At 40.2% G+C, this 12,672-nt stretch overlaps 1 protein-coding gene across 41 annotated transcripts in view; it reads left to right on the top strand.

The window, feature by feature from the left end:
* Nucleotides 1-12,672, top strand: part of ATXN1 (ataxin 1) — a 294,034-nt gene that overhangs the window by 185,759 nt on the left and 95,603 nt on the right. The window contains exon 5 of one of the 41 annotated variants that reach the window (XM_083449374.1): nucleotides 4,565-4,596. The exons of the other annotated variants lie outside the window; for them this stretch is intronic. The gene's annotated coding sequence lies outside the window, so the exon portion shown is untranslated. The remainder of the gene's footprint in view (nucleotides 1-4,564; nucleotides 4,597-12,672) is intronic. 41 annotated transcript variants of the gene reach the window in all.

Genomic DNA, 12,672 nt, shown 5'->3' with positions numbered 1-12,672 from the left:
GGCACCACAACTGCCACTCAGGTAGGTTGCCAAGCTGTTGCCCATTTGTTCCAGCCTATCAGCCCCAGGTGCTGGCAAACCACACTACACCAGTGATAGAGGCTGACCTAAGATCACCCAGTGAGCTTCATGGCTGAGCAAGGATTTGCAACTGGGACTCCACAATCCAGCTCTAGCACTCCATCTACGCTGACTCAGAATCTCTGCTTGAAATTCTTTTTTGGACACTTGACTAAGCTCTTCCTTGCTCTTGTACTTCATGGCACCTAACATACGAGTACAAGAGCCTGCTAGTACCTCCTTTGTCATATTAACAAATAGTGTGCAGTTCAGTCTTATTCTCTGCCACACACCGTGGTTCTGCTCCCTCTGGTGAAACTCTTTAGGGTGTCCTCTTGGTACTTTTAGCTACTGCCTCCTTTGCATTTGGACCAGCAACGTATAAATCACTGTGTATTTATTTTGCTCTTTTCTTGAAAATAGCCAGCTAGTGCAGAGAGGCACTTGCACCTGGAAGGGGGCAGGGGACTATCACAATAGGATTGTGTCCATAAGTATAAACAATACCAGAAAGGTAGAACCATCTTATTGCTAATCCACAATGCCATATATGAATGAGGATTTGTGCATTTCCTAATTTAGTGTCTGCAGCAGTGGGTAAAACAGCATCAATTTTTAGCGACACTGCGGAACATTTTGCCAAAATACCCTAGTGTAGACAAGGCCACGCATATTTGCAACATGTACTGTTCACAGAAGACAGATTGATGTTAATTAGAAGTGGGTGGCATGTGGGTATAAAAATAAAATTCCTTTCTACAGTGTTTTACTCTTAAAAATAGAGTGCATGATGTGGTGATTAGTATATGTGTGTGTGGAGAAGTGTGTGTGCCTTTTAAATTTTGTGATGGCATCAGGAATTTGCATTTAGTTGTTTAATAATATAAAGTAGCACAAAAACTAATTGGAATATATTTCAGGTTTCTGCTTCTTTGGAACATATTAGCTCTCAGATTGCTTCTGGCCCCAATTTATAGTTCTGGCATTAGGTATAAGTTAACCTAAAAACTCTGAACAGCTTGGGATCAGGTTTCCTGAAATATAATCTCCATGCCTACTTGAACCCTAAGATCCTCTTTTAAGGCCCTGCTCCATGTGCCTTCACCCAGTGGTGAGGAGACAGACTACCACTGAGAGGGCCTTTCTGGTGGTGGCACTCTAGCTGTGGAATAACGTCCCCCGGCAGGCTCACTTAACACTTTTCTTGGCCTTTTTCAGCAGTATAGAATCATAGAATTGGACAGGACCCCAAGGATCATCTATTTCAACCCCCTGCAATTCAGGAATCTCAACAAAAGCATCCATGACAGATGAGCATCCAACCTCTGCTTAAAGTGGAGACCTTTTTTAGTTCACCCAGTTCCCAGTTTTTAAAACTGTGTTCAAATTTATCTTAGACTGTTGTGACCTAGTGTAGATTCATTCAGACTGTACACTGTATAAGTTGTCTTTGTTGCAAGAAAATGGATTTTTTTTTTTTGCTGTCTATTATTTGTTGATGATTATATCAGAAATGGGGAATCTGTGGCCCTACAGATCTTTCTGGACTACAACTTCCATCATCCCTGACAGACGTTCTGAATGGGATTGATGGAAGCTGTTGTCCAACAGTATCTGGAGGCCACAGATTCCCCATGTCAATTATAATGATTATATATTGTATTTAAAATACTGTCTTATTAGCTGCCCAGGGAACTTTTTTTTTGTGTTGGGCAGCTTTATACATTTACATAAATAGCTATATAAATAATAAAGTATGGGCCAGATTCAACTAACCTAGTGCACTATCAGAAGCCATCACAAGGACTCACACTAGCTGAATGGTTATCACAAGGATTCCCTCCCTCTCCATTACTTGCGCCTCCCCCAGATCTGCTCTGCAAGGTCAGGAGAACCCCTAGAATAGTGTGTGGGTGGAGGAGGAAGGAGATGGTTTCCTCTGGCAAGCAGAAATGCTTGCGCTGACAGAACAATCGTAATAGTGCAATATTGAATTCCACCCTTAGTATACTTTGGCTAAGAGAGAGAATTCATGAGATTCCAATAGGTGTCAAGAAAGCTGTTTTGGCTGCAACCTGTATACCTAACTTGGAGAAGGTCCAATTCAGTAGTGGGACTTACTTTTGAGTAGACATAAATAGGATTGCGCTGTCAGAGTCGTTGCTTTTAAAAGTTATTGTAGGTCTACTATTATAAGAAATGAGAGACTGTTTTGCAAATTCTAGCTAACAGGTAAAATTAGCTAATGAGAGAGATTAACTGTAGCTGAATTTCATTTTTACTGTTTCTGGAAAATAAGATGCAGTTTAAATCTGTGATCCTTAATCTACTGAGTTAAGGACAAAAATGAACAAGCTGGTGTTTTTACAGTTGAAACAAATGCTATTCCTTATGACAAGGATCTTCATGTCCAGTATTCCTTCTGCTATTCTCTGGGAGTTATAGTGGAAACAGATGTAATTGATCCATAGTAGCTGGTGCACAATGGATTGGCTCTTTTGGTGTGTCCGTGTTGCTATGACTTTGCCATCACCCTGCCCCAACCCAGATAAGCTTCAGTGACTGCAGAGCAGTTCCACCCCACCACACAAGCTGCTACTGTAATTGATATTTTGGCAAATTAATGCAACTGCTTTATCAACATACAGTAATTAATGTTTTTAATGGCTAGTGTTCAAAATCAGACCTGATTAATGTATCTGTTAGTAACTGGTGCATATTATTTAAAATGTAATTTTAACATTATTTTTATATATAAAGTCTTTATTTAGAAAATTTCTGGATGGCTTAACATTAAAAAAAAATCTAAGCTGCCTACAGCATACCAACCCCCCCCCCCCAAACATGGTACAAAATTGTAACACATCGTAAAAACATAACTTAATAAAAAACAGTGACCGAAGTGCAAAGATATGGAGATAAAAAATCAAACCTTAGGTATTGGGAAAGGCTTAGTCAAAAAAATACATTTTCAGGAGGCAGAACTGATGGCAACTTGCTAATTGAGTGGAAGAGGGATCCAGACAACAAGGACAATCATAGAAAATGCTTGCTTGCCTTATATAACGTGTTCTCCCTAGCAGAGAGCGCGTGTTGCGGTGGGGGATACAAGCCACCCCATTGTTGCTGGGTGGATTTGTGGAGGGATCCAGGCAGTGAATTGGTTAATCGGGTCGCTGGGGAGAACTGCTTGTTGCCAATTTTGAAGGAGGGGTCAGAGGTTTTAAATACTGGTCGCCCAACTTTGAGCGTTCGCTTGGCTGCTTGCACCGGATCACCCGCCCACCCTCTCTGTATTGGGGGGGTTGTTCGCTTGACCTTGCTATGCCTGTCATGGGGTCGTCTGCTTTGAGGCAGGGGCCTGGTAGGAATTTGTCCATTTGGCTGATTGGCTAGTGCCATTTGGTTTTGCCAAATTTGCATAGCAAATCGTCACAACTTGTAAGGTTGGCGGTTAGGCATTGGTTCAAATTGGTTGGTGGAGGGGTAAGTGCCTACCCCTCCAATGGTGGTGCGGAAAGGGAATTCCGTTAAAGGAATCCAGGGGCTTGCCATTCTTTTCGTCCTTGTCCCTGGCATCGGACTTGGGCCGTGCAAGCCACCAGGAGCATGAGGGTGAGAAGTGAGGGACTGAGGCCCAGCTTCATTTTCTCCCCAAAATTTGTTTCCCACACTGGTTTTCGCTGGAATCCGGAAGTCCAGTTTTGTCCCCTGGGCAAGGACAGATAGTCGGAACCAATGCCTAAGCAACCACTCACTTGGATGTATTTAAATAAAGTTGTGGCCAAAATCGTGCCAAAAACCCAAACCAAAATTGATGTGTGATGTGTGAGTTATTGGGGGGTGGCTTGAGGACCTCGACATGCAACAATCTGTAGGGTACAGCACCACCAGGAGTGTTTCTTCTATGACCCAAGTAGTTGAGCAGCCTACCAAGTAAGGTGGTGCTGAGATTATATATGTCACTGACAAAACTTTGAACGTGGTAGCTGAACAGCAGCCAGTGCAGTTTCTCAGCACAGACATCATACTGCATGTGCTCATCCAGGTGTTACACTCAATGAACTGGCTGCAGCTTTTGAATATTCAGAGTGCTTTGCAGACATTATCTTGTTGCAATTCTACAACTGACATAAACAGTTTTTGTCCCAAGGGGCTGAGGTTTAGAGAGAGAGTAGCTGCCATTCACGCGTCTTGGTAAGCCATAAACCATAGTTTACTGTGCACATGCCAATCATCGCCACTTTACCACTTTCTGCTAGTTCAGAGGAGAAACCAACCATGATCCCAGACATAGAATTTTATCTATTTCATCCAGAACAGAAATCATAGTTTGTTTCAGTCCAAATCCTTTAAAAATACTAATATACTTCACCATATTATCTGCAGATGCAATCCACCAGCAACAACTGGTGTGTGTGTGTGTGTGTGTGTGTGTGTGTGTGTAAGGGATGATGTATCCTAGAGTAATCCAGAAACAGTATAAACTATATTTTTATTTTAGAATTATGGGAGATGACTTGGGCCAGCAACAAGGTATGTCTAGAATTTTTGAAGTGGCTTGTTTGTAGTGTTTACAGTAATTTAATCAAAAGTCTCTTCATTGAAGATGCAGTTGAACTTTGCTTTGTTTTTATTTGGAGCTAACAATTGCAAAGGAAAACCTTTCCACTTGTGCTGTGTTGGAAAAACTATGCCCTTGAATTATTTACTTGTTTACAATGAGCAAAGCCTGATGAAGAAGAGCTAGTAAAGTTTCAATATGAAACTGGGTAAAAAAAGTGCAGTTATACAAACTACTGCATAAAGGCGATATCTGCATTCAGACATAATGCTAAGTTTTAACCACAGTGTGTTTCAACAAGGCAGGAACAAGTTCACAGACTTGTTCAGCAAACTGGGGGTCATTTTGCCTGATGTTAGTGTGTCATCTCCCTACCACATCTGGAAACGCCTAGTGAAAACTTCCTAACTCCTCCCTGTGGCCACACTAAGGGGATGTGTGTTGGGCTCACACAGGCTCATTCTTGTAACTAAACCAGGGTTTGTGTCTGAATGATGTTAGTGGCCGGAAAAGCAAAAAATATGGTTGGAGGCTGCTATTTCCTAAGAGGCAGCATGGAGCAATATAGTTTGTCTTGCTTTCTAGTCATAGGTTTTTACTGCTACTGTACCATTGCAACTAAAACAGATCCATAGGTTCAAGGTGTAAATAGCTAAACCATGCTAAAAGGACACAAGAAACAGAGGGTGTGTCTTTCTAAATCATAGAATTGTAGAACTGTAGAGTTGGAAGCAACGTGCCCCCCCCCGAGGGTCATCTAGTCAAACTCCATGCATTGCAGGAATCTCAACACGTGAGTTCCCATCCAATTTGAAACCATACCGGACTGTGCTTAGCTTTGCAAAGGTGCTAGCAGCTTTAAATTTGATTTTCATTTTTATATTGGTCGTTGTACCACTTACCTTGCAAAATGCAAACAGACGGGTGAGTCGAGCAACAGAGGAGACACATTTGCAAGGCTAATTTATAAGCTGTCAGAGTATAGGAAAGACATTGTTAAAGCACACATTTTGCTTGGCCTGTAAATCATCCTGTTTCATCTCATTTGTCCTGTTTTATCTATAGTGTACTTAAAAAGACTCTCTAGTGTATACCTTTCCATTCTTTCTCATGACAGTATTTCCTTACCCAGAATTGTCAACATACTGTAGTCAGTTTATTGACACTTGCGTTTTGTGACCAATGTTCTTAATGAAAATTCTAACATTCTTGTGAAGCTGTTCTAGTTTTCTTCAGTACAGCTTGTTGCCTTCCCTAAGCGCTTAGGAGCATCTGTCATGGTCTGTCCTTATTCACGACATCTGATTCCTTCTCATAATGAAGCCGAGTTCTGCTTAGGAGTTGGCACCAATAGCTTAGTTTCAGGCTTGTATTGAGGGTACAGGATTTAGTTAAGTTATCCAGGCTTAATTACTTTGAATCAAGATTTGAACACACTGGCCCTGGCTTTAAATTAAAACTGCAATTTCCTTCTCATAAAATCAGCTGCTGTCACAAGCACTTAATTCATTTTATTTTTAATTGGGTGAAATTTTACATCTGATACTTCTCGTCAGTTTGTCAACATTTGGTAACTATGCATCTATAACTATTTCATTTGCAACGAAGAGGCTTGTGGAGCCTTAAAAACCAACACATTTCTGATGACATGTACTACAGCCTCTACTTCATTGTATGAATGAAGCATCATCTTGAGTTGCAGGTGTACATACATGGTTGGGTGGGAGGATTGTAAAAAGTGAAGTCAGAGGAAAATGAAAATGAAGTTGGAGGGGGAAATGAAATGCATAGAAGTACAGGCAGTGATAAGTTACATTCTTAACAGTGGTAATTCATGAAACAGTTTTTGTTACGCGCATAAGCAGAGCCCTGCTGGATCAAGCCGAAGTCTCATCTATCTCAACATCCTGTTCCCACAGTGGCCGCTAGTGTGAAGCCTAGTATAGCATGTAGTCATCCTTGCTAGAAGCCATTGATAACCTTATCCTCCATGAAATACAAATATCCATGTTGACAGTGACATCCTGGCATCCTTGCCTGGCATCCTTGCCTAGCCCCCAAGTCCATTCCCCTCAGGCATTCCTTTTTCCTCACAGGGCACCCAAATGAGCCTGTATCTTGGGTCTCATCAGCTTACTCTTGCCCTGTATTCCTCACCTTCAGTATCCTTACAGACTTTTGCCAGGCTTCCACTAATGAGTTTCTCCACTTCAGAATCCTAGCAGCCCAAAACAAGCGTGTTTTTCTCTCTGTGTCATAAAGTGAGCTACACTAGCTTAACGTATTAAAATCTGGCACCAAATTTACTAGTTTGGTCCTAATAGTTGGAATATGATGTTTCTTGAATAGCTATGATCAGTACAGATGCTTTTAACTCTGATGGAAATAGCCAGAAGCTAAGGTTTTCATGGCCAAATTTATGCAGTCTGCTCCATTGATGTACATGCAGGAGTATAGCACATAGATCAAATTGGTCTATAACACAGCTCTTAAAAATCTGACTACATTGCAGGCCCTCCAACTATGGGGCATACACTAAATAAACCTTAGTTGACTTCAACCCACTTTTCCTTATTACTTGGCATGCTTTGTGTCTGAAAGTGGCTCTGGTGCTCAGCTATAATAAATTTGGCCTGATACTATACCATGAGACATAGTTCCAACTAATCTCCTTTATCTTTACAGGCGGGGAATTCTCAAGAATTGTTGCTGATATAAGGGTGGTTTAGGTGACATAATGAAGCCATAGTTATTTGAGTGTTTTGGGTACATGACCCAATTTTTAAATCCTAAACACATTGAAGCAAGGACCAATTCAAACTGACTAGTGACAGAATGGACAAGCAGCGATGCTGCTGTTCTGTACATTCATACTTTATTAATACCACTGTGTAAAGCTATGATCCCAAGCCCTCACTGACATAAGAGACACCTAAACCTGTTCAGGAAGGGCTTATAACATAATTGATGCGGACAGATAAAACAGTCTGTTCTGACTTTGGTATGCATTTTATTCACCTTTTTCCAATCATGAATAACCCATGAAATACCCTGAACAGGTATTGGTTATATGAAAAGTATGTTTCTATGAAATCTATTTATATATTCATTTTTAAAGCCATTTTTTTTCCTTTGCAGCACTAGCTCTGCTCCCTCGCAGATACTTAATTTATCTCACTTGTCTCAGAAATACTTGGCACCCTCAAAAATGTAAAAGCTAATTCTTGGCCTGAATACTTCATTAGCAACATGAAAATCACCTTTTTTGTTCAAAGCCTAAGATAAAGTGGTTTCTGAATGAATCCTGCTTCTCATTAATTTGAGCCTTAGGAAGTAGAATAAAGACGTGCAAATAAGAGCTCTTTCAAATAACTCATAATTACATGTGCACAAAAACGCATTGACTAACTTTGAACATGCTTTATAGCTCACATGGGGTGCTCCTTATTCAAGAATGGAACTGGAGATAAGTTCACCTTTAGTGACAGTTGAAATATTCTGGGACTGGTTCTTCTTAAATAGTTGCAAATCAGCAACACTGTAAGGATTTTGAAAGAAGAGAGAAATATAGGGACAGAAATATATAGAAAGCTCCTAGATAGTTCAGTGTGGTTGATGGTTAGCATTCATTCCTGCGAGGGTCACCTTACAAGCATATCATAGGATAGAGTTAAAGCTGACTTTCATATTCCAGTTGCACATAAGTGATGCAGTTTGTACATATATCATTTTTATGAACACCGTGAATGCTGAATGATAGTTTGTGGACTGCATCAACTCTGTTCTGAAATGGATGCTTCAGTAAGCTCTTACCTCTTTGATAAGAGTAAATCTGTAAATCTGGGGATTCTAACAAGACCGCAGGTACTACAAAGAATTGTCTGGAGGATCACCTATACACATGTAAGGAGGAGGAAGGTTGACGCTTGATAATTAGGTAAATATGTGACAGCAGAGGGAAATAAGACCGTACTAGCATTCAACAGTACCATGGTTTGATTGATTGATTTTATTATGTCAATTGGTGTGTTGCTTTTTCATGTAAATGTGGCTAAAGCGTCTCACAGCAAAAATACAAATCATGTACATCATCACAATAACTGTCTCAATGCTAATTCATTGCAAAACATAATATGGCCATCTAAATAAATAAATTCATTCTGATAATATGGATATTACAACATATTAAATTGATTGTAAAATAAACTTTCAATCATCAAAATGTTAGTTACAATAAAATCATAATCAGATGTGATAAACATTTCCAGTGCATTCGGATAGTAAGAGTGATATAACCAGCAAGCTAGTACATGGCGGTGTTAACAAATAAAGTGCATAGCACTTCTTTCACAGAGGTTAAAAATTAAAGTGCACTCAGTTCCTAGCAGCTCGATCATATACTATAGCAGAGGTAGGCAAGCTAAGGCCCGTGGGCCAGATGCGGCCCAATCACCTTCTCAATCCGGCCAACGGACAGTCCAGGAATCGGTGTGTTTTTACATGAGTAGAATGTCTCTTTTTATTTAAAATGCATCTCTGGGTTATTTGTGGGGCATAGGAATGCGTTCATTCCCCCCCCCCCATATAGTCTGGCGCACCACATGGTCTGAGGGACGGTGGACCGGCCCACGGCTGAAAAAGATTGCTGACCCCTGTACTATAGTTACAAAATCATCTCCCTGCAAGGGCAGAGAGCTACTCCTTTTGTCAACAATAAATAGATGGTTTGAATCACCACCTTCAATCTGGCCTCTCACTCCAGACTCCCATTAACACCACTGAATTACCACAGAAACTCAGTGTATATATGAAGTTAACCCACCTCACACAGAGAAGTCCCACCCAACAGCTTTCCCTTTTCTGGATCTTACCAAAGTTGTTTGTATTCTGTGATTTTACCTAGCACCACATAGGTACAGAATATGGTTATTGGATTCAGAATTTTGATTATAAGTTTTCTGGAGTCAGGGTGTGAGAAATTGATTTCACTAGCAGCTGACCCTCCACTATTTGCTCTGAAATGCATTGGGAATAGGTATAGATGCTGCATCATCTTTGTTGCATTGGTTTGAAGTGGAGCCATATGTACTGAATAAACCATCATCGTACTCAGATATATGAGGGGCATGGAATCCAAATTAAACCAAGGATTGGTGGTTAGCTAACGTGTCCCTGTTTCCTTAGTGCTGTGTTCCAAATACAGAAATTATTTGGATTTTCTGTTCCTTTTGGGCTAGTTTACACACTACCATCAGCCGTTGAGTACAAATCATCAGTCACTGAGATCCACACTGGGTGACAACTTGCTCGTGTGAAATAGCTATTACAGATCAAACGCCACAGACAGAGTTGCCATACTTCTTAATATTACTTCAAAGGCATTACTTTTCAGTGCAAGCCATTGACTGCAAGACCCTGAAGATTTTTAAAAAAGTGTTCTATATAACCATGTAATTCTCTGAAAGACTTTTTTTTTAAAAAGTGAGAAATGATGAGCTATAGGAGAGAGGCAGACAACTAAAGGTCTCTTTAAGGATGTAGAGGACAGAAATAACTAGCAGACTCTGGGATGAGCCTACTTGCTATGAGATAACCCAAATATTTAACTTCACTCCTTTTGGGTTTCAAGTTTTTGTTCTTCTGACCTTATCCTTAATGTTTTAATAGTTCATCTCTCATTTAGATGCAGTTTTTTATTTGATACCAATCCCTCCAGTTGTATTCCTTTCTATGTCAGGGATGGAGGAAAACATAGTTAGACCTTGCAAGTAAGGCTTGGCTTCTAGAGGAAGGTAGCAGTTTGCTTTTCAGCAGCAGGCACAATAAATTCGTTTGCACCAGGATTGAAATGTGCTACACTGACATGTTTCCTCCTCCACAGACTACTGCTGGGTTCTGAGACAGTGATAAAGAGTTAGTAGTCATGAAATGGAGGTAGCACTTAATGCATTTAGCTGCTTTTATGAAGTATACAACATGTTGCACAGACGGGTTATTTGTGGCAATTGCCTTATAATGTCCTATAATTATGAGGAACTTGCTTTTCACTTTGATATGTTTTTTTAAAGAAGCAGCAGCAGCAGCATTGTGGGCAAAAAGAAAGTTCTGAAGGATACATCTCACAATACTTTCCCCAGAGTTGAAGTTAGCTCCATTTCTATAGTCCTGAATACATTTGCTCTAATCTCAGAAGGACTTGTCTAGAGGAAATGGTTTCCATCTTTTATTGCTAGATCTTGGCGAACATCCACTTGAAGCTTTGGAAGTTTGCCTTTCGTAAGTTGGGTCAAAGAACCTCCCAGCTTATATTAAATTTCTAGCAGTGTAAAAAGTAGTCTGAGCATTTGGTTTGAAATACTTGCAAAGGGGGCTTGTTGCCAACTGCATTTGTGTTATTTCCTCACTCACTCCCAACTTTATTTTATTGTGCAAAGATAAAATATGACTTGAGGGTTGGATCTGCAATTGGTGGGTTCTTAGACCAGGTGTGGGAGGCCTGAACTCCCATCAGACCCAGCAGGCATGGCCAGTGGACAGGATTGGTGGAAGTTTTGGTTCAGCAAAATCTGGAGTACCAAAGGTTCTTCCTGCCTGGCTTTGATAAACCTGAAGGTGTGAGCAAGCAAGTAGATTGTCAGAAAGCATAATAGCCATCTCTAGTCATTATTGAGGACAGATCTTATATGCAAGTAGAACATGTGATACCAACCTTCTAGGACTTTACCACTTTAGATTGCAGGTAGGGCAATCATATATCTGAATGTTCTTTGTAAAAGGTTTTCCTCCTATGAAAAGCTACAGTGTCAAGTGAAACCATTTCAACTTTACCTTCTTCCTGTCTCGTTAGCCTTTCATGTGCAGGCAGGTATATTACCACAGGGAAATGGTGAAAGAAGAAATTCTCCACTTGCAGATGTGCAGCAACCGGGAGAGACTGCAGTGTGTGTGCCATTTCTGCACCTTTATAATGGGCCTGAGTGACTGAAGGGAGAAAAGTAAGATACACCACTAAGGTGTGATGAACAGGTTATTGTGGAGGTGGGTTGAAGAAAGCTGTGGTTGGGGTCAAGAAGCTACAAGCTTCATTGTGGAGTGGGAGGAGACTCTGACATCATAGGAAAATGTTTAAAGAATCTAAAGCTTGACCTTTTAGACCTCGTCATCTGTGAGAATGTTGGCTGGGTAATGCTAAACTGGTTTCAAACATTTTGTCAAAGGCGAACTTGATTCCTAAGGCCACAGCCCTCAAGAATCTTACTTTAAATTATCTGGTAAATGGTTTGAAAAAAACTACCTAAGAGACTGAGTAAGGATGGGATTACTCACAGAAGCACACTGATAAATCCTACTAATCACTGGCCGTTCATTACAGTCATGGCAGGTTTGTTTGCATACCAACCCAGCAGGTAGACCCAGCAGTGTTATGTTATATTGCAGTATAAATGTTAATACAGTAAGGCGAGGGAACAATTTTCATGTGGATGGAATTAGATACATGTTCCACAATTCTTTTAAAAAGTTATAATAGGAACTGCAGATGGAATGCTGCAGAATTCTCGCACCCATCTAAATAAATCTGGCGTAAGGTTGAGTCTTGTTAATATTCTTAAATAACTCTCGTTATCCCTGGGATCATTAAGCAAGCCCATAGGCAATTCATTCTGAGCGAACTGCATTCTGTTTTATATTTATGCCTATTTATTCACAAATGGCAAAATAATTTTTACCTTGTTGTAAAATACCTCTTTTTGAAAAAGAAATGGATTATTTGTGAGCCACATATGTTGCTTTTTGTAAATGCAGTACTTACGTTTTTAATGCACTCTTATAATATGAATATGCGAATAGTAAGCACAGACCACTATTATTGATCAGTGATGTAATTGCCCTACAGATGGATAGAGGGGAATGATGTAATCTTTATCAAGTTACTGAAGACATTGACCTTGAGAGAGATCAGATGACTGAACATCATGGCCAATCGCTAGGAACAAAACAAGCATCTTAAAAGCTAAAATGCCCTTATACTGATAACAGTTAATAGAAGA

The sequence above is a fragment of the Podarcis tiliguerta genome (genome assembly GCF_965153285.1).
Source record: "Podarcis tiliguerta genome assembly, chromosome: 7".
Taxonomy (NCBI): Eukaryota; Metazoa; Chordata; class Lepidosauria; order Squamata; family Lacertidae; genus Podarcis; species Podarcis tiliguerta.
The sequence above is the reverse complement of the archived record's forward strand: the minus strand, read 5'-3'. Positions and strand labels throughout refer to the sequence as shown.